This window comes from Anser anser, assembly GCF_964211835.1.
Source record: "Anser anser genome assembly, chromosome: 3".
NCBI classification, from domain to species: Eukaryota; Metazoa; Chordata; class Aves; order Anseriformes; family Anatidae; genus Anser; species Anser anser.
The window spans coordinates 19,369,636-19,389,252 of record NC_139722.1 but is presented as its reverse complement, the minus strand read 5'-3'; the positions used below and the strand labels follow the sequence as shown (position 1 = coordinate 19,389,252).

General features: G+C 36.5%; 1 long non-coding RNA gene across 1 annotated transcript in view; it reads right to left on the bottom strand.

The window, feature by feature from the left end:
• The window catches only part of LOC310896791, an 84,573-nt gene that overhangs the window by 52,643 nt on the left and 12,313 nt on the right, over window positions 1–19,617 (bottom strand). The window contains exons 2-4 of the long non-coding RNA XR_014581842.1: window positions 18,187–18,319; window positions 16,164–16,299; window positions 15,525–15,631 (exon numbers count right to left, since the gene is read on the bottom strand). This is a non-coding gene — a long non-coding RNA (uncharacterized lncRNA). The remainder of the gene's footprint in view (window positions 1–15,524; window positions 15,632–16,163; window positions 16,300–18,186; window positions 18,320–19,617) is intronic.

Here is a 19,617-nt window from a genome sequence, read left to right as displayed (position 1 = left end):
CTGCGTATTTATCAGCTGTTATCGTTTCTCCTAACATAATAGGGCAGAGGATGCAAGATGTTTTTATAGCCATTCAAATAATGTCCTTAAAAGGGGTTAAACTATGCACAGATCATTCTGTACAGCCTTAACAAACATTTGCCAAAATGGAAAAGGTGCATTTTTTTCACTAACAAGAAAAGGTTCTTACAAAAGAGGTTCAATTTCATAATCAACATAATTAGAGTAAAAAAAGGAAAAGACAAGGTATTGGAATTCTTTCCATTTTGATGACCTTTTCATTTAGAGATTCATATTTAGAGTACTTAAATGAAACAATCAAGGTATGATCTTTTTAGTATACTAAACACCTCACACTCACTAAAACTAAAACACTCACTAAACACTAAAAACACCTCAAAATACCTTGGCTTAAGCACTGTTTGGGACGACAATAGTTAACCTGTTACTTTAGTTCTTCAATCTGCAAAACAGATATAATGACATTTTCTAACATAGGGATATACTGAAGTTAAATTAATAAACATCTATAACAGATGGCAAGAGTACCATAGAAAAGATAATGACAACAGTAGTATTTCTACATTCAGGATTAGGTTTGAGTTTTGCAAAAGAAACAAATGAGAGAGCCCAGTCTCAACTAAAGAAAAGTAAAGTAAACATCAGATCACTACTCATTTTGCAGGTACTAGCCATTCAGAGTATTAAATTAGGCAGGGACTGTGAAAAAAGTTATATGAGATCTTGTAAATTAAAACATTTCACTTTCACATTACATACACTGAAAGTGGCCATATTAAGATTGCAAAGACAAACCTACTAACATTTCCCAACATTTGTATTCTTGATTTTTGCAGCCTTGAAGTTATCCAAATGTAATCTTTCATCATGTTATATCATTGTTTTTATTCCACCATTATAATTGCATTGATAGTCCAACACAATCAACTTTCGTCCACTGATGGGGATTTCAGCTCTTCACAGGAAGTCTTTATGCTGTACATCTCAAAATGAGTTGAGATTACTTTAATATTCTTTATGCTGGGCTCATCATGTTTTGGTCATGGAAAAGAAAGAGCTTTGAATCAATATGTGTAAATACATTTCTTCATAATACAAATAATGCAAACCCAGAGAAAAATTGATAAACTGGGCTTTTATACTCCATTAAAAAGGTAAAATATATGAATGCCAATAGAAGTACAATAGAGTAATTTAGTAGAAAATTAAACTGTAAAGCCTAGATCCTCAAAACCATGTTAGTACCTACTTCTCATTGAAATCAGTGGGTTTTAACAACTTAAAATATCTTAAAGATCTGTGCTTACTTTTTTTTTTTTCCTATTTTGCATTTTGTTTTTGAATGACCAGTGATGCAGACTGGTAGACATTATGAGCACATTTGAGGGTGAACACACTATTTGCCTTATGCACTGGGATCAAAATCTGTGGCCAAATACCTTTTTGTATCAGTCACAAATTTTGTTTTTGATTACCATAATCTTTTTGGAAGGGCAGAGGAGGAGAAAACTAAGCAGAAAGAGAAGGAAAGATGCCACTGACGACACAAAAAAAAAAAAGTTTGGTAAATAAATACAATAAATACAATATGTTAAGAACACAAAGGGATTGAATCTTCTCATCCTTTGTAGCAATCAGTTTCTTTCTTGAAGAGTGGCATTTCATAGATCGCAAAGAGATAAAAATAGTAAATGTAAAAAATATCCATCCATTTCAATTTTTCTGGACACTTTTCTGGCTGTCCATCTCAACAAAATTGTGTATACTACACCCAAGAATATTCTAAAACTCAAGTTTCTTCTTCACCTTTTTGCTATGTGTCAATGTTTGGTTATTTTGTTCATGGCTCACATAGAATCACAGAATGGTCTGGGTTGGAAGGGACCTTAAAGATCATCTAGTTCCAACCCCCCTGCCGTGGGCATGGACACAAGGATTGTGTCTTTCAGTCTGCTATTCTCAACATCCCAACACATAAAACCATTTCTATTTTACAGACCAGGCACCAAAACACACTGACACACTAGAGGAGCAAAGGCATCAGGTACCCTACCGTTCATGGAAAGTCATAGACCAAGGTTACGCATTAGTCTCCTAAACAATGCATGGAAAGTGTCTGCAATCCCACTTTGGGGTTTGGAGGGTAAACAACTTAGTCAGGAGTTAGTTCGAGCTAGCTAATGCTAAAGAGGTGTGCTGAGCCCCATCTCTCTAGGAATGAAGGAATGCTATTTATTTTTTTCTCTCTCTTGACCTTCTCCTGGGGTTAGCTCAGCCTTTTTCCCAAAATACAGTTGGAAGACATTTGTACTGCAGATCCTGCCTCCCTTTGTCCAATATCAGTGGATAAAGCATGCAGCTAGCCTGTGCAAACATACTTTTAGTTCCTTTCTTTAGTTGTGAGGAACTTGCAGTTCCAGGTGAATTTCTTAATGAAAAAGATGCAGAATGTCATAATGTGTGATGCATGTAGCACTGTTGAAGCTGCATCATTTTGATTGGTAAAATATAGAATGATATAGTAAGGGTGAGCATGAATGGTTAAGTGCGCTCATAGGAGGAAGAGCTGTGAACCAGTTTCTGCTGCCTTGTATGCTTAATACAACTTAAACATTCATCGAATTCAGATAATATTTACTTAAGCCATTAGTCAATATTTTCCTCATTAAGGACAGTAGAATTTGACCCATCCTACAATCAATCCAGCTGCACCATGTAAATAACATAGTTTTCTAAATCACATCTTTCATATAGAAGGATTCCTTAAGCAAATGGAATGAAATTTACAGATGCAGTACACATAATATTTAGATGTAATATTAGCTCCATCAGAAAAAAAAAAAATCCTGAAAGTTAACAAAAATTGATTGATGGTCCCTGACTGGAAGTGCCTGTAGTTTTTTGCATGATAGCAATATGGAATGTGTTAACTCCATGAACACCAGTGTCTCCTTTACAACTGCCGTTGCTATTCTAACCACATTATCAACCTCACACATGTTTACCTCAGGGATATTTAGACAGCCATAATTGACTTTTGCACAAAAACAAAGCTGCAGACAAGGTTTAATCCTTTTGGGTTTGCTGTCTCACTAAAATAAATATCTAAAAGAATTTTAACCAGATCAAATATAAAATCAGAGGATGGGGTGCACTTGTTCAGTGTTTTTAAATTTTGTATTTCTTGAAATTTTAATAATTCGTGTCTGGAAGTGAAAAACCCCTTAGCATATTACAAACAGAGAATTCAGCATCACAACTTCCAATAACAACATTTCTCTAACTGTTATTTAATCTTGTCAGATTCCCACATGGATGTGGAGCTTAAGAAAGCCTCCTTGCTGTACTGATATCACACTAAACTTCAGTTGATAAGGTTAATGACAGATAGCATTAATGGCACATAAACTCTAGGTGAGTTTAATATTGCTTCACATGGTAGGTGGCTAAGGCTAGAGTTAACAGCTACTTTAACCCAGTGTTACCAGGAAAAGAAAGCAGTCCTATGCTGCTGTTACTCACTGTATTTTATTCATATCCTGCTCAGATCTGTACCTTGCATTGATACCAACATTTGCACAACTATATGGTAAGTTGTTTCTGTGAACTGATCTAGCTGAAAACTAGTCATTTTTCTCCAAGTTCGTTTTAACTGATATCCACTCAACCACTCAGTGCACTTCACACCTTGTGATGAACAGGAGAAGAAGGGGGAAGACTCCAGGACTGCTTCTTCTTAAGCAGGGCCAGCTTAAACTGATGATTTATCTTTGTCTTCAGATAGGTGGAGAACGTATACTGGAGTTGCATTTCTTTTCTTCACTGACAACAAAGGAAGCTCAGAAAACTAGCTAAAGACTAAATGCCTAATTGCAAATGGTCGAAGTGAGAGGGATCCCAACTACGAGTACAGTAGTCCACACTAGGATAAAAATTCAAATCAAGGTATTATTTTAAGAGTTACCTCTTAAAATAGATAGTCTATGCTATCAAACAGATAAGTAAGAAAGAGACTTTCTGGGTTAAAATCCTTGCTCCATGAAAATGAACATCTACCTGTTGGCATAAAGGACATTAGAATTTCATCCTAGGGTTCTGTGTTTGATCGTGCTTTTATCCATTGCTTGCCTCTTAACCAATCAATTAATATTCCTGTTCTTTCTCTATATGCATAGTGGTGATTATTGGGACTGTATTTGTAAAATGCTTTCTAATAGTATGCAAGAAAGAATTATTTAAGTGCTAAGTATATTAATATCTGCTGACAACTCATCTCCTGTGTTAGGAAAGCAATTATAGAAAATGTTATATATATTTCTATGCAGATAAGTCTAGATTTAAGTATGAAGATTGGAGAAAAAAACAGTGCTTTCCTTCACTCACTGTTTCATATATGAAACTTTGTACAAAAGCTTTTGTAAACTGTACTCTGACATATGTTAAGAGTTCTATTCCCTGAAAGAACAAGAAAAAAAAAAAAGAAAAAAAAAAAAAGAAAAACTCTTAACTCAAGCCATAAACTCACAGGGGTATATAGTTAACTTTCTTTGCTATGGTCTAGCACTAGGGGTAACTGTGGTCCAACTGAATGTATAAGGGGAAACAAGCAGCAGGTTAACCAAAGAATGCTGTTTCTAGGCTCAGACAAATAGGAAAATATTTATTTTCTAAATACAGAAATTTTAGGTGTTCCTTGCAGATACAATATTTTTGAGCAAATTGGGGGGGGGACAGAACGGGGTTGTAATAAGTCATGCATGATATTACTGTTTTAATCAAAAACTAGAACTTAGGTATGGAAACCTATGAAAAGTTCGTAGACACTCTGGGCTTTTCATATTTTGATTTTACACATTTATCCCTGAAAACCTTGAAGATGACAATGAGTAAAAGATTTTTGAACTGGATTCTTTAAAGTATTACTCTTGCTTTGCAGAATTAAGAACAATTCTTCTGTGTTATTAGTATATTGAATTCACAGATAACATTAGAGCAATTGAGTAGTATTGGGAGAGGAAGCAAAAAGCCAGTCCTATGGAAATCTGTGGCTAAACTTGCCTCCCTTCAAGGAATTCAAATACCACTCGCAAAGCATGACAAGAAAGGGTCACAAACATTTCAATATTCAAGGCTGCAGATGGCTGAAACTAAGATGGAAGCTATAAGGAAGGCAACAACAACTGAACTGAGTTCTGAAATACATATATATATATATTTATTTATTTATTTTTGTCAAGGATGGAGTGACATGTGAGATATCCAACAAGTCAAGCTGTAGAAAAAGAGGTCAAAAAATGGTATCCTGTGAGTACAGAAATCCATAAGAACGTCAGCTCTAATAAAACATACACTTTCAATATGTGGCTATAGCTGAAAGCTCAGAAAAAGTACAAAGTTAAGCCTGGTATGCATGTTAGAAGAAAATCCATGTTTCTCTGGCTGATTGTACCCAGTGATGAAAATCTCAAATAACTGTACTTGATGAGTGAAAATAAGACAGTGTTCTTGTGAGATACATATCCTTAAACATCTTAATTTCTTTCATCAGTCACAGAGTCATAGACTGCTTGTGTTTGGAAGGGACATCTGGAGGTCATCTGGACCAACCAATGAAGGGACACAGAGAGACAGTTGCCTAGGACAATGTCCCAACAGCCCTTGGATATGACCGAGGATGAAACGCAGAACTTAAAATCACAACTCCAGAACTTATTCCTCCTCTATGGTTTGTTTATCTTTCAGTAGAAGGACATGGAAGACTTCTGAAATTTCTTCTAAATCTCCTTATAGTCCTCAAAAAAATCTGTAGTATATTAAGTCAATATGGCAAATAGTGTTGGGAAAAATCTGTTAGTAAGATTTTAGCATCTTTCTTTCATTAAGGGTGTAGCAGAACCCTATGAAGATGGGCAAATGGATGCGGCAACACATTTGTAATGAGTTTGAATATATCTTGGTCCAAACACTTGTACAAAAATTAAACTAGACAGGTTGAAACTAGAATAGAGGGACTGAAAATACAAGTTGAGCCAGTGTTGAACCATGTGCTTCATAGAAGGCATAAAGAGCTGATACCACTAAAGCTACTGCATTACAGATAAAGACAGATTATTATTCATCACTAACATTTAATATGTCAAGATTTTTCTCATATATTTATATAGTTACAGACAACTGGAAATAATTCATACTTTCTTAGATTCTTAAAAGATGGATTACTCTTATTTTGGAGTATTGTATGTCACCACCAGTCTAAAATCATTAAGAGGTGGTCACCTCTTTTATTACAGTGGTTCTATAGCAAGCTCGGAGTACTTGCAAAGCTGAGATTTGTTTTCTTGTATATGAAAAGGTAGCAATCTTTTCTCTATATTTTAAATCATATGTGAAGTGGTATTACATTTTGGGAATATTAAATCAAGTCACTTCTGCATTGGTTGTAGAAGTTGCCATTCACTGTGCTGCTATTATTTAGGAACAAAATGGTAGAAGCAGCAATTTAGCTAAGTAACATGTAAGATATTCCTGGCGTGTGAGCAATACTGCAGGTTAGTAGGTTATCAAATTGTTACATTTTCAACACAAATTTCTAAGAAATATCAGAAACGCATACTTGGTAGTGGCAAGTTGTGTAATGGAGTGGACTACATACTTAGATCCTCTAGCAGAGTAAATCAGGACACAAAAGCATCTAAAACATCCTCTAGAGCACAGCCAACTAAAGTCAATCTGCTGCTATGCCTACCAGTTTATTAATAACACCTAAACTGAGGACAGCACATCATTGCTGATATTTCTTTTATTATAGAAATTTACTTTTTAATAAACAAATACATGAGGAAGTTATATATATAACTTCCTTATAACTTATATATACTCCTGTCTCAAAACCATCACACGTGAGTTAGAACATTTATATTTTGATCTTGCTGAGCCTATTTTTCATGTAGGCTATAAAACATCTGGTCAATTGGGAACTACTCTGTTTTTGAATAATCCTTTGTATGCTATAATATGTGCCTGTTAATAGCACCACAAACATATTAATCTTAACCATCTACTTACCAACATAGTTTTCCATGTCAACATGTGTTTAAAAAACTGTGGTTGATAATGGCTGGCCAACCACTTTAGAGAGTGAGAAAAAACTCGTAATGAAAGACCATCCTGGAATGTGCACAACTACAAGCTTCACAAAGCAGTAAGTCTCTTCTATTTACTCATCTCTGCTTCTCATGTAAATTTCTGCCACATAGTAGATCAGGAGGGTATTCATCTGGATTCCAGTTCTCCCATATGCTACCCAGAGCTCATCTATTTGTTTGCAGGGTGGCTGCTGGCCTTCCCCTGCCTATATCCTTTGTACCATTTCCAGCTGCCCTGAACAGTGATCAATAAGTTACCAGTCTATGGTGCAATCAGTTTTCTAGCTCATTTCTGCTCTTTCAAAAAAGATCTTTTTCTTACTCTTTTTAAATTTTTTATTACCCAGATCAATACAATCAGATTTGTGCTCCTGTCTAGCCTCCACTCGCCAGAGCCAGCCAGCATGGGGACCTGCTGGTCTCTTAGTAATGTTGATGTCAAGAGGGTGATTTTTTCCCCCACACTAAGTTCCTCTTAATTACTTCCTCTGAGATGCTGAGGGTGGCCTTGCTTCCATCCTTCATGACTCACTGTCTCTGTCCGGGCATGTCTGCTTTATAAAATGATGCCTTCCAATTTTAGGCCCATTTTTTTCCCCACAAGTAGTGAATGCTCTGTTAATCTTTAGGAATGATCCTCCCAGGAAGGCTGTAACTTCTATTTTAAGGAAGATTTCAGTCTGGGTGAATGATTTTTATGACTACCGTTAGTACTATTTCTAATCTGCCTTTGTTATCTAAGGTTTGGGAGAAGGTCGCGGCAGTTTAAATTCTGGACCACCTTGTCAGAAATCATCTGCCTGAGGAGTTTTAGACTGTCTGCTTATCCTGTTAGAGAACTGCATTATTCCAGGTGTGTTCTGGATTTACAGAAACCCTCATGTTTGGTGGTGGAAATTTTTTTGATATTCTGAATACTCAGCATATACTGAGTATACATACTCATATACATATAGCATATACATATTTGACATATTTCCATCCTCTCTATACTTTCAAAAAAACCCTACATTTTTCATAATTCCAGTATACGTTTTTGCCTAATAGGTGGCAATTGAGAAGTTTTCTTCTAGAACTTCTAGAACTACTAAGTAGGAAGAAAAAAGTGTTTTCATTGTTGTTCCAACAACTAGTAAATAAATCATCATAGATAAAATGAGTTTCAGTTCTGTTAAAGTACTGCCAAAATTACTTCCAATAATATGAAATAATAATAATATTTCCAATAATTCTGAAATCAGAGTTCAAATTGAGTCAGGAATGGAGTATCATTTTCCCTGAAAAAATGTTCATTTTTCATCCAAAGCATGGAAAGGGAAAGTAAAGTTAAAGAAATGTAAGAAGATAAAATTAAACATCTTTGAAACAATGATTCTCGATTTGTTTAAACACCACAGCTCCTTAAAAAATTTGTCTGACTTCTCCCAGTATCATCTTATTCAATGAATTGCAGCTCCCTTCCAACGTAGCGCATCTAAAAGAGATCCAGTTCGTCTAATAATAAATTCATAAATATACTTCTAAAAAACCAGAGTTGATATTTCAATAACATACCAAATATATTCTAGAAGTTTTTGTCTGCTGTATTACCAAAATAAATATACGCCTATAAAAAAATGTTCATTTAATGTTCAGCTTTTCTTGTGTAAACTTGAGGAGATTTGAATTATGCTTTAAGGAAATTCACTGAAAACCTAATAACTTTCCTAAAAAATATCTGTTTAAGTCTAAGTCTAATAAAAAGCAGAGCAACATTTCAAATTTAGGAGATTAAATCAACTGGACATCTGAATCTAATCCAGTATGTACATGATTAAAATGGATACCTAGACCAAAATTAGTAATAATTTATGCACATAAGTTTAACTACCAAAGTCTGAAAAATTACCTAAAAGTCTACGTAAAAGAAGGGAGAAAAACAACAGCAATAAAAAACAAATGGCATGCATCAACTTTGGCTATTTCTGATAGATGACTGTGATAAAATAAAGGCACTAGGTCAGAAGAAATTCTTTGCCCCGAGCTGTCCACTACCAAACTGAAAGCCCAGGTGGCAGTTTGAGGACCAGAAAGACTAATTTTTTCCATGTCAAGTGCAGTACAGGTGTCCTCAAATGCACTGATCTCAGATGAACAATTGATTTTGAGATGAAAAAGGGGAAGCAACCTCCAGAACAGCACAAGATCCTTGTTTACTGCACTTCACAGTAAGCACGTGTAAACACAATTCAAAAAATTACTGTTGAAAAATCAAATAGAATCAATCTTTAAAATGATGTCAGAGGAAAAAAAAATCTCGTGCAGAACTACAGAGGATTTCCTTTGAGTTTTATGTAATGAAAAGCAGCAACTGCACCTAGCTTCACAGAAGCATATGTCACCACAGAGGAGAAACCCACATCTAATTATTTACCAGAAAATGGCCTCTCTGACATAAACAGGGAAAATTGTTTCATAAATCAATTTTGCACTAACCTTCTAAACAAAAACGCACCACACAGTTGAGATGCAATTACTTTGCCCTGTACATCACAGGATGAGGTGACTTGATATTCAAGGGAAGGAGAGGTGAGAGTTTCTCTTTGTTCTCTGCACTGAACATGACAATCTATTATCAGAGAAATTATAAACATTCACAGTAAATACATCGTCCTCGACCCTCATGCACAGGCTTGCCTGCAACCCCTCCAAGTGGTATTTCTTCACACCAGGGCCAGCGTGACAAGCTCAGCACCATCAGGAACCACTGGCTATGCTTTGCTTATCCCCCTCCCACTGATCACAACAGATTAATAATTTAGGCCCACCCTCTCTGTTGTGTATGTGTTTAATGGACATTTGCATTTGCTTTCCAGAAGCTTTCTGAGTGAGGACCGCTCAGGAAGAAGCTCTGACTTTTTACTTTTCTATTATTATATTCTCTTTTTCAGATAAGAAAATAAGCATAAGCAGTGCCTGCTTCTGAAGAAAGAGTGATACAAGCACTAGCATTTATACTATCTTACTATTACTGTATTATTTTTCCCATTTCCTAAAATTGTGTTAGAGCTTTTATAAAGAGATATACAAATGAAAAGCTCTTGCCCAGATTTCATACAACAGTATGAAAAAAAACAGTGAGGGTTGGCAGGTGGGAAGTCAAGCTATTGGCTTACAGCAATCACACCATGCAATTTTGAAGGGGTCTCAAATGCTCTTGCTTCCTCATATTTTGTTTAGATGTTTTCATTTTCCAGGAGCATGCTCTAGTCATCACTACCACTTTTGTCCCTTTACCACACTCGTTGTTTTACATCATATGGAAATTTGCTTAGCTTTGTCACTCCATGTGACACGGATGGTTTGGCTGAAACTCAAATGAAAGTGAGTTTATTTAAAACCTGATTTTCTTTCATAGCACAGAGTTTTTTGAGAAGGTGAGCAAGAGCGAGTCCTTTGCTCATATGCGGAGCCAACTGTGAGCCCCAGCAAGTCTGGAGATGCCTCAGGAAGGGGCTGCTTTTTACCAACATCTTGCTCCAAACAGAAAAGAAAGAAGCTCAAAGGAAGTGTTTTCTTGATGAGAAAGCTATAAAACAATAAATAAAGAATTAGAGAGATGTTGAAAATGAAGGTATTAACATGGGAATGAACAGACAATCAGTGTAGATGAAGGAAACTGGTGGGCTTACCAAAGATGGTATCATTTGCATAATACATCAGTTTACAATATACTGATAATAAACATGGAAATAAATGTCTGTGGCAAACCTCATATTTGCTTAAACCCTAGCTCATTAAGTAGTCAATATCAAATTACTAGCTGTTAACCTAGGTAATGTTAGTGTGGGAGGGGTTACAGTTAGAAAAATGCTTGGTTTTCTCCTGACAAATCCAACACCAGCACACCAACTAACAATTTCTTTACTTCACTACTAATTTTGGTTTTAAACCTCAAGGCCATAATTTCTTTAGTAGAGTGTTGTGATAAACCCACCTCTGATTTTGAATATATAACCTTGTATATGGCTATATCATTTGTAATTTATAATATTAATCTTTTTAACGCTGAAGATAAATTAATAAATACCATTACTGGCATGAAAAAGGTGAATGACAAGAGCTGAAATATATTGGTTGTGGCCACTTCATCATCTGATGTCAAAGTGAAAAGCACTGTGCTTTTCTCCATAACGTCATCCTATTCCACTTTTGTCCTTATATATATTATGTCTGCCTTTCTTTTTTTTTTTTTTTTTTGGCTTGTGATATGCATTCAATTAAGTAATAGCACTCCAGATGTGGTAAGTGCTCTGCTCTAGTTTTACACCACAGTGCAATGTGCCATGTATTAGCAAACTAGACAATGATCTGATTTATTGTGTGTATCACTCTAAATGTGAAAACACTGCTCATAAATTGAATTTTTTGTACATATCACTTAGTCTTTCACTGCTATTACATGACTTAAAAAACCGTAGCAATTACATAGTGAAAACAACTTGAAAGTTCATGGCATCCTGCAGGAGACAATGCATTGTAATGCATATCCTCTATTCTCTGCAGGATTCAGCAGATTACAAATCTGTCAGGGTAGAGTCTGCAGGGAAACTGTACTTTTCAACTGTCTCTGCTGTATATAATCCACATTGTATGATGCAATAAGATATAAAGTTGTCAGATGAGCCTAAAGTTCTTCTCGGTTTACTTAAAATTATATGTGCAAAGACAAGGAGACTAAAAGCTTGTAGAGCTTGTACGTTTCTGGAGCTGAAATCATATTGGCAACGTGAAGCATCATAAATTTTAAACCATCAGCTGTCATGGCTGATTTTATGCAGGTGCTGAACAATAAGCATTTGTGCTAAAATAACACTATGCTATATATCAGCTTGGGTAAGTGTTGGTCCACACTTTTATCTAGTCATAGTAAACAGAAATAAACAAACATACAACATTGTGAACACTCACAAGTAGATACATTATTAAATAACTATAAATACTCAAAAATAAAACCTTAATAATGCTGACTTTAATAAATCAATAAAGAACTTCACATATCCTGGACAGATAGTATTGTCCTACAACACTTCTTCAGAAAGTACACTGACACAACAACATCTTCAAATTTTGGCAAATGCTCATCTTGAGAGAATCATCAGCTCCTGCTATAACTCAGATTCTGCTCCTTTCCCGGCTTCTGTCCACAATCCCTAGCTTAAGGGTTTTTAAAGTAGGATCATCTCTCACCCTGCTTGGAAACCACTCAAACAAACAGTAAAGCCCACAGAGCCGTGACCATTACCTTTGGTATCAGGAGAAGAAATGAGCAGCAAAGGGCAGGCCAGGGATAGTAACTTTTGGATCCTGCTGCAGCCAGAATAGCTGTGTCTGTCCAAGCCTTTACACAAAATTTTGAAAGTTAACTAGTTGCCTGAGGAGGGGTGGGGTTGCTGAACCTATCCCAAGTAATTCATTCAGAGGACAACAGTTTCAATTCAAACAAATACTCCATGAATTGTTCCCACTGCATGAATAAAATGCTGTGCAGAAATACCCTAGTTCACTTTTTTGGACCTATATGGGGTATTTGACACCACAGAGGTACATGGCTCTTTGCAGGACTCATTAGCTCAACAGCACCATTCTGGTTTGGACTGATGCTCCTCGTAGAAATACAGGCAGCTCTGTGCAACCCCACACAGCTGCCCTCACCCCCTACACCTCTGAAGATGGGTCAGCTGCAGCCCAAGGCCGTCACAGAGAAGAGATGCCCAAAAGGAAACATTTCATGCTCACATTGTTAGTTAGTGTCAATAAATACATAAATAAAATTAAACCCTGAAATAGGGGATCCAGGTGATAAAGCAGATCATTAGACGCAACTAGCTTGTCTACATGTGATCAGATCTGAAGAGACAGGTATGTGTAACACAGCATTGTAAGAGTGGGTTGGTTTTAGTGGAATTAGCATCTGCTGCTCTTTGAATAATAAGAGACAGGCTAAAACGAAGATTAAAGTGGGTATTTTAGTAAAATAAGGGTATGCTCTTTAAAAACATATTCTTATCTAATGGCAACCATGCTCCAATTCAGAGGCTCTTCAGATTCTTTTTAACAAGACTGTATAACATAACAGACCTGCTCTTTTATGTATTTATAGCCTGACAGATGTAAAACTTTTAATTTGAATGACTTCACACTTGGGTCATTATTTGAGGTTTAGAGGTGCAGGGGCCAAAAGGTGACAACTTCCGTTGCACTGCTATTACCCACTGCCCATGCTGAGAAAGTGGCTCCAGAAATGAAAACCTTGGGGTCACACCTGTTCCTCCGTGGGCTGGTACCCGCTCCTGAAACCTGAGCTTATCCCATGACTACCACATGAGATTTAGCAGGGCAACACTACAACCTGAGAAACATTGCTTATGTCAAAAGAAATCCTCTAGCTCTCTTGCATCCTCTCCATTTAAATATTTACCAGTGAGTTCAGTGCTTGTCAAAATTACTGGGTTTGCAGCCCTTTTATACCCAGGTCTGGCACCTTCATCCTGGCTGCAGGTCTGGCAGCAGACAGAAGTTCCTACAACCCATCCCATGCTCTTTGGTCAGGTGTTAGTGTTCATTGGGCTGATCCAGAACAAACGTTTATATTCACTGAGCATTTCTGCACTGTTTTAGATCAAAGAGTTATAAACTCACCCACAATTTAAGACGTAACCTCTGATTTCACAGAAGGCAAAGTTTATTTAGTTACTCTTGTAATGGGACCAAGGTTTCGTCTTAATAGTTAAGCCAGAACCATTAGTTAATAGTTGACAGCCATAACAACAAAAAAGGATGATGAGTAAGGCTATTTGTGTGACTTTTTACCCTGATTTAGCTTTGGGAATGGGTTTGGAGCCATCAGAAGATTAGTCACCATCTGCAGATCCCCTTCCAGAGGCAGCTGTGCTGGTGGTGTGGGTTACTGATCCCAGCCCCACCTCTATGTCCCTCTGTACCTGCTATGCCAGTCTGCTGGCAAAACAGCTTGTCTAACTGCTTCTGAGTCAGAATGAACCAAGTTAGCAGGTATTTATTATTTCCACTTCTTAAGGTGATTTGGCTCATTTTGGCAGAGGTGGTTTTGGAAGCAATTAAACCAGCAGCTTGGCAGCAGGCCTATGATGAGAGAGGCAGACTCTGCAAAGGGAAGACTGCAAGGGGCTGCCTGGGGGCAAGGACATCTGCAGCCGCCAGGTGGACCTGGGATGGGTATACAAAACCCCCTCACCACACCAGCCTCACTAGGGGAGCGCACAGCTTGTACTAACTACTTTATTAGCTACTCAGAGCTGGAAGATCAGTGGTAGCAAAACAAAAAAGGTTAACGTGGTATTTGTCTAACCCTGGCAAGGCTAAAACAGTTCTACAGTAAAGACCTTACAATACATAGCATCAAGGAGCATAATAAGTGTTACATTTGTAGGTTTATTCTTCTAACATGCAAGCACAGGGGCTCTTGTATGTGTCTGCAAGCCGAGTAGTTAGCATAAAAAGATTATGTCCTATTTGTACAACAAGAAATGGGCCATTCATTACTTTCCTATGGCATTACAATTGCCAGCCCTAATTGTCTGTCACTTTTAGGGTAGTAAATTACTGCTTCTTTAGCAAAGCTTCAGATCCACTGGCCCTAGCAGCTCCCTTTTAAGCTTTCAACAGCGTACTTATCCTAAATCATATAATAAAAGTTACGTGGTAACAATGGCATTACATGGCTAGAAGTTTTATAAGAATTCATTTTCTAGAAAGGTCTAAAATTCAGTCATGAAAGTGAGCAGCAACAAACAGCTCCCATAAAGAATAGAAGAGGCCTGGCTGAACTATTGAAAGTCTCTGCAGTTATACTCCAGGTAACACCTATGGAGCTTCAGCAGCTAGAAAAAATGCATTTGCTTTTGCCACAGAATTTAACAAGGTAATCTACTCCCCAATGACATGAAAATTAAACTTAAATTGTGAGGGATCCTGGCTCAATACCTCAATAGTGGCAAAACCTTTGACTTCAGCTCAAGCTGAAAAAAAGTCAACAATCAGAAAGCAACTGGATGTGGATCCCAACTCTCTTCTCCTGCAGGCATAGTTGGAATGCCAGAAAAGGTTTCAACCACAAGGGCAGGAAAATTTAGAGCATCTTTTCAGAAATTCTAACAAGGCAAGACACATCACTGCTTTAAAACAAAGGAAAACGAACTCATAAGACAGTCATGGTTGGTTGTACAAGAAGGGAACATGACAATCCAGAAGGCCTCTCTCAGCCCAATTTTTATCTGTGCAGCCATTTTTATCTGTGCCATGTATCTCAGCCATTTTTATCTGTGCAGGCTTACTTACCTTGAGTCTGTGAGCGGATTGCAAAAGCAAGTGCATACAGCTTTCCAAGATGAAGGCCAACAGGTTTGATTCTTCTCCATTGAAAGCCACCAGCAGATTTTCACAGACTTGAAGAGAAGTAAGATAGCCCTAAGTTACTAAATCAAACAATCATTGAAATACTTGCAGAAGACCAAAAAAAAGTTCATTTTTTTCAAGAAAGCAAATAAAATAGACATAGAAATAGACAGAAGATTACCAGTAGCTTTGTTAAGACTTGTTTCTTTGTTCAAATATGGATGCATCAGTGTCTAGCAACATTTTCAAAAGCATGTAAGTGATTCAGGATCTTAAGATCATTATGTGCTTTTGACAAACTTTTTAATCTAAATCAGTTCACAAAAAAATCTGTGAAAGTTTAAATGGATGGATGGACAGATGGCCAAATGGGTTCCTTTTCTGTATTACTTGCCTGCAGCTTCTCCCTCTGTTAGCTGCCTTTTTTACTCTCACTTTTTTTGGAATTAAAAAAAAAATAAAATGCTGTACTCGGACATGCAGCTCATTTCAAAGCTCCAGTGAGTAGCAAGGAAATACTTTAGAGATCAGGCGAAATGAATTCAAGATGACTGAAAACGGTCTTTGGTTCTGCTCTGCTACCTTTTACTAAAGAATCACCGCAGAGACGTGAATTATCTCCATCCACACCGTGCTTCGTTTCTTGCTGGCATTTTTCACAGATCCCTCCTGCTTCTTCTCTCTCCTGGTGTCAGACACTATGATTTTCCATTGGTCACTGTGGCATTAAGGGTTTTATTACCATTAGAACAAGTGTAAGAGAAAGGCAGCCTGATGCAAAATTATAATAATAATCACAACAATAATAATAATGATATATACTTTGTAACGGGAAGTAACAATTAAGTAATGAAGTCAGGGAAAAAATGGGAAAGCCCAGCTTCTATTCACTTGGATTACAGAAAGGAAAAAATCCTTCAACCAACAAAATCTCTGCTTATGGTAAACTGAGAATACAATTACATTCAGGCAACTGGGCTCTTTGCCTTTTCAGGGAGAAATCTCCTTCTCAGACAGAACGAACAACAAAATAGAAAATTAGGTAAAAACAATACTTTATGAAACCATTAATAATAAAACATAATTGTACAAGACACTAATAGAAACTGTTTTTCAGAGAAGACAAATATCAACATGATAAAATACTGTTTTTATAAAGAACATGAAACTTCAGCTCACCTCTCCTAGTTACCACCTTAAAATAAATAAAAATCATGTCTTGAATATAATAACTGTGATTCCATTTAGAAAATCTAAATTACAGTTTTTCATAGAATTTCAGGAACCTATGAGTGTTCTCTGCATTCTCAAATTTAATTCCTTACTTTGGGGACAGTAACTAATTTCTGTATTTATGATAAAATAGATGGCAGACAATATGAGGAATGTATTTAAGAAATATGCATATTTTGAAGTTATGTATTTTACCTGAAAAGGAATTTTGTCTTCTTCATTAATGTATAGTAGCACAGATGATCCCTTACATGATATTAAAATTATTATATTTAAATATTAAATTTTTACTGTAATAGTATGCTGAGAAAACCATTTACCATTAACTGTTAAAGCCAGTTTCCAATCTATTGATTTTACAGTACAGATCAAAAAAGAATCAAAATCAAAGATACCCCTTTTTCTTTTCTACACTCTGTAATTAACCTAAACACTTTTAGAAGTGCCTCTGAAGTCTTTTAGACTCTCCAAAGAGAATTCAACCAAACAAGGGCCTGACTGAGAGCTTTAGGTAAAACCGGCAAAAAAAAAAAAAAGCATGCCATTATTTCTGAGACTTCTTTATTTTTAATTTTGTTGGACAACAATACTTGGTTTAGGGATGATATTGGTTTCTGTTCCTACAAACATAATCACAGCATGTGACTTTCTGATACTGTTTAACGTGTTTTTATAATGTTTCAAGCAAGCATTAGATGAAAAAGGATGGTGTTGAAGTGTTATTAGTAAAGTGGGTAATATTTTCAGGGCAATTAATTATTGTTGTGAACTATTTTACGTGTGTTTTCTGAAAGATGTTCTCTATACTATCATCCACAAAATCACTCCAAGTAAAGAAACGTTACACACATGAAAAAAAAAAGTTTTCATAGAGGTTTTATCACCCATACTTTGGGCTTTTTGATAAGTATGAATGACCCAAGGATTTAGTTTATTCCGTCCATAAATTAGGTGAGGACAATCTTTCATTGTATAATTCCAAGGGGTCTCTAAAAGAAAATTTGCACTGGAAGTCAATTGCTAAACTGTTAGACTGATCCTTGACATGCTTTGTGCAGAGGCATGACTTAAGACTTAGGATCAGCTAAGAAAATTTCCAAAGACATTTTTGAAGCAGCCTCTGTTTCTGAGCATGAGAGCTTTTCTTTTTTTCTTTCTTTCTTCCTTTTTTTTTTTTTTTTTAATCAACATGGACATAGACGTGTGAGATATGATAAGCCTGATGCTCACAGCACCAAAGAGCAGTTCCAGGCATGTCCATTTTCCTACCAGACACGTGGCCAGAGGTTCCCGCACACCACAGCCAAGATCTCCCTTGGGTCTGTGACATCTCTCCTGGTAGAAAGCTGTGCTGTTCCTCTCAATAACTCACCCTTCTCTTCTCAGGACTACAGGAACTACCGTTGAAGGCCAGCACTCTGGGTTCTGCTGTGGAGACAGATCTGAGCCTTTTGTTCAGCCATTGAGTCTATTGTTCCTATTTTAGGTAATTTTCAAATTATTTCCTAACAGGAAAAGCAGAAGATGGAGACTACAACACATGACACATGTATATCCACTTTCAGTCCCCAGGACCCCCTTTGCAAATGAGATCTTGTACTTTATAGAGCTTTGTTTTCCCAGTAGTAAACTATTTAAATGAATAACCACATTTAAGCTACTCCTGGGGAAGAGCCAATTTAAGAAAAGCCATCCAGGAATTCACTGCAAATGAGATGCTGGCTCTCCAAAGACTCTGTTCCTTACCATCACAATGACAGGCTTGGGAATGGCTTCTAAGAGAGAATACCAGAAAGCTGGGAATTTGTCCATTATAACTTAAAATTAAGATGGTTTGATTGACATCGACAAAAAGGGGAGTCCCACCCCCTCACCCCCCAAAAATAAAAAATAAACACATAAATATCCTTCACAGCAAATAAAAACCAGTGACTCTGTTTTAACTACTGACAACAGTGAAATAGTTAAAAAATTATATTTTATAGAGTCTTTTTTTAGAAAATGGAACTACATTATTAGGATTCAATTCTTTGGAGCAATTACCTATAAGAGATTCCTATGGACTTCTGTATTGAATATCAAGCTTCTTTCCTTTTTCTTTTTTTTTCATTTTCATCATAACAGTTGTTTTAATACTCTTATTATCATTATGTATTTATATCGCAGTTGATGTCAGTGATAAAGCTGCTTGGTTCAGTACCTGGAGTACTGGAATGTCAGCTTTAAGATACAGTTTGCTTCCGCTATAGCATTTATTCATGGCTGATTTCCAGACATTGAAGGTTATACTGCATGACAAAAATGAAGCCTAGCATTCACACAAAAAAAAACGAAAAAGCACTAACCAGTTTTGTCGCGATCTGTCCATTCAGCTTCTCACCTGTTTAAATTGCTACAATGCAGAGGAAACTGCTGCTTAACAGAATCCAAAAAGTAGTTCCAAGTAGTAACTTGTTTTGGGGTTTGGATTTTGTTGTTGTTTTGTTTGTTTGTTTTTTATCTTGGGAGAACAAATGTAATTCTTGTGGTGCACTGTTTAGAATCAATCAATCCATATCAATGCACAGAAAAGTCTATCTCAGCGGTCACATGATAGACTTACACTTGCAAAATCCATCTTCAATGAGTTTAGTGTATAAAATGAACTGATGCATAAGTATCTTTTAGGGACTTGGGGAAAATACTCTGTTAAGTGCTGGTTTTTATCATAATCTCTTTAGGTCTTCTCCATTCAGTTCAACTTCCTTTTGCTAACTGCATACAAGTGTACATTATGCAAGAAATGAAAACACTATCTACTGCA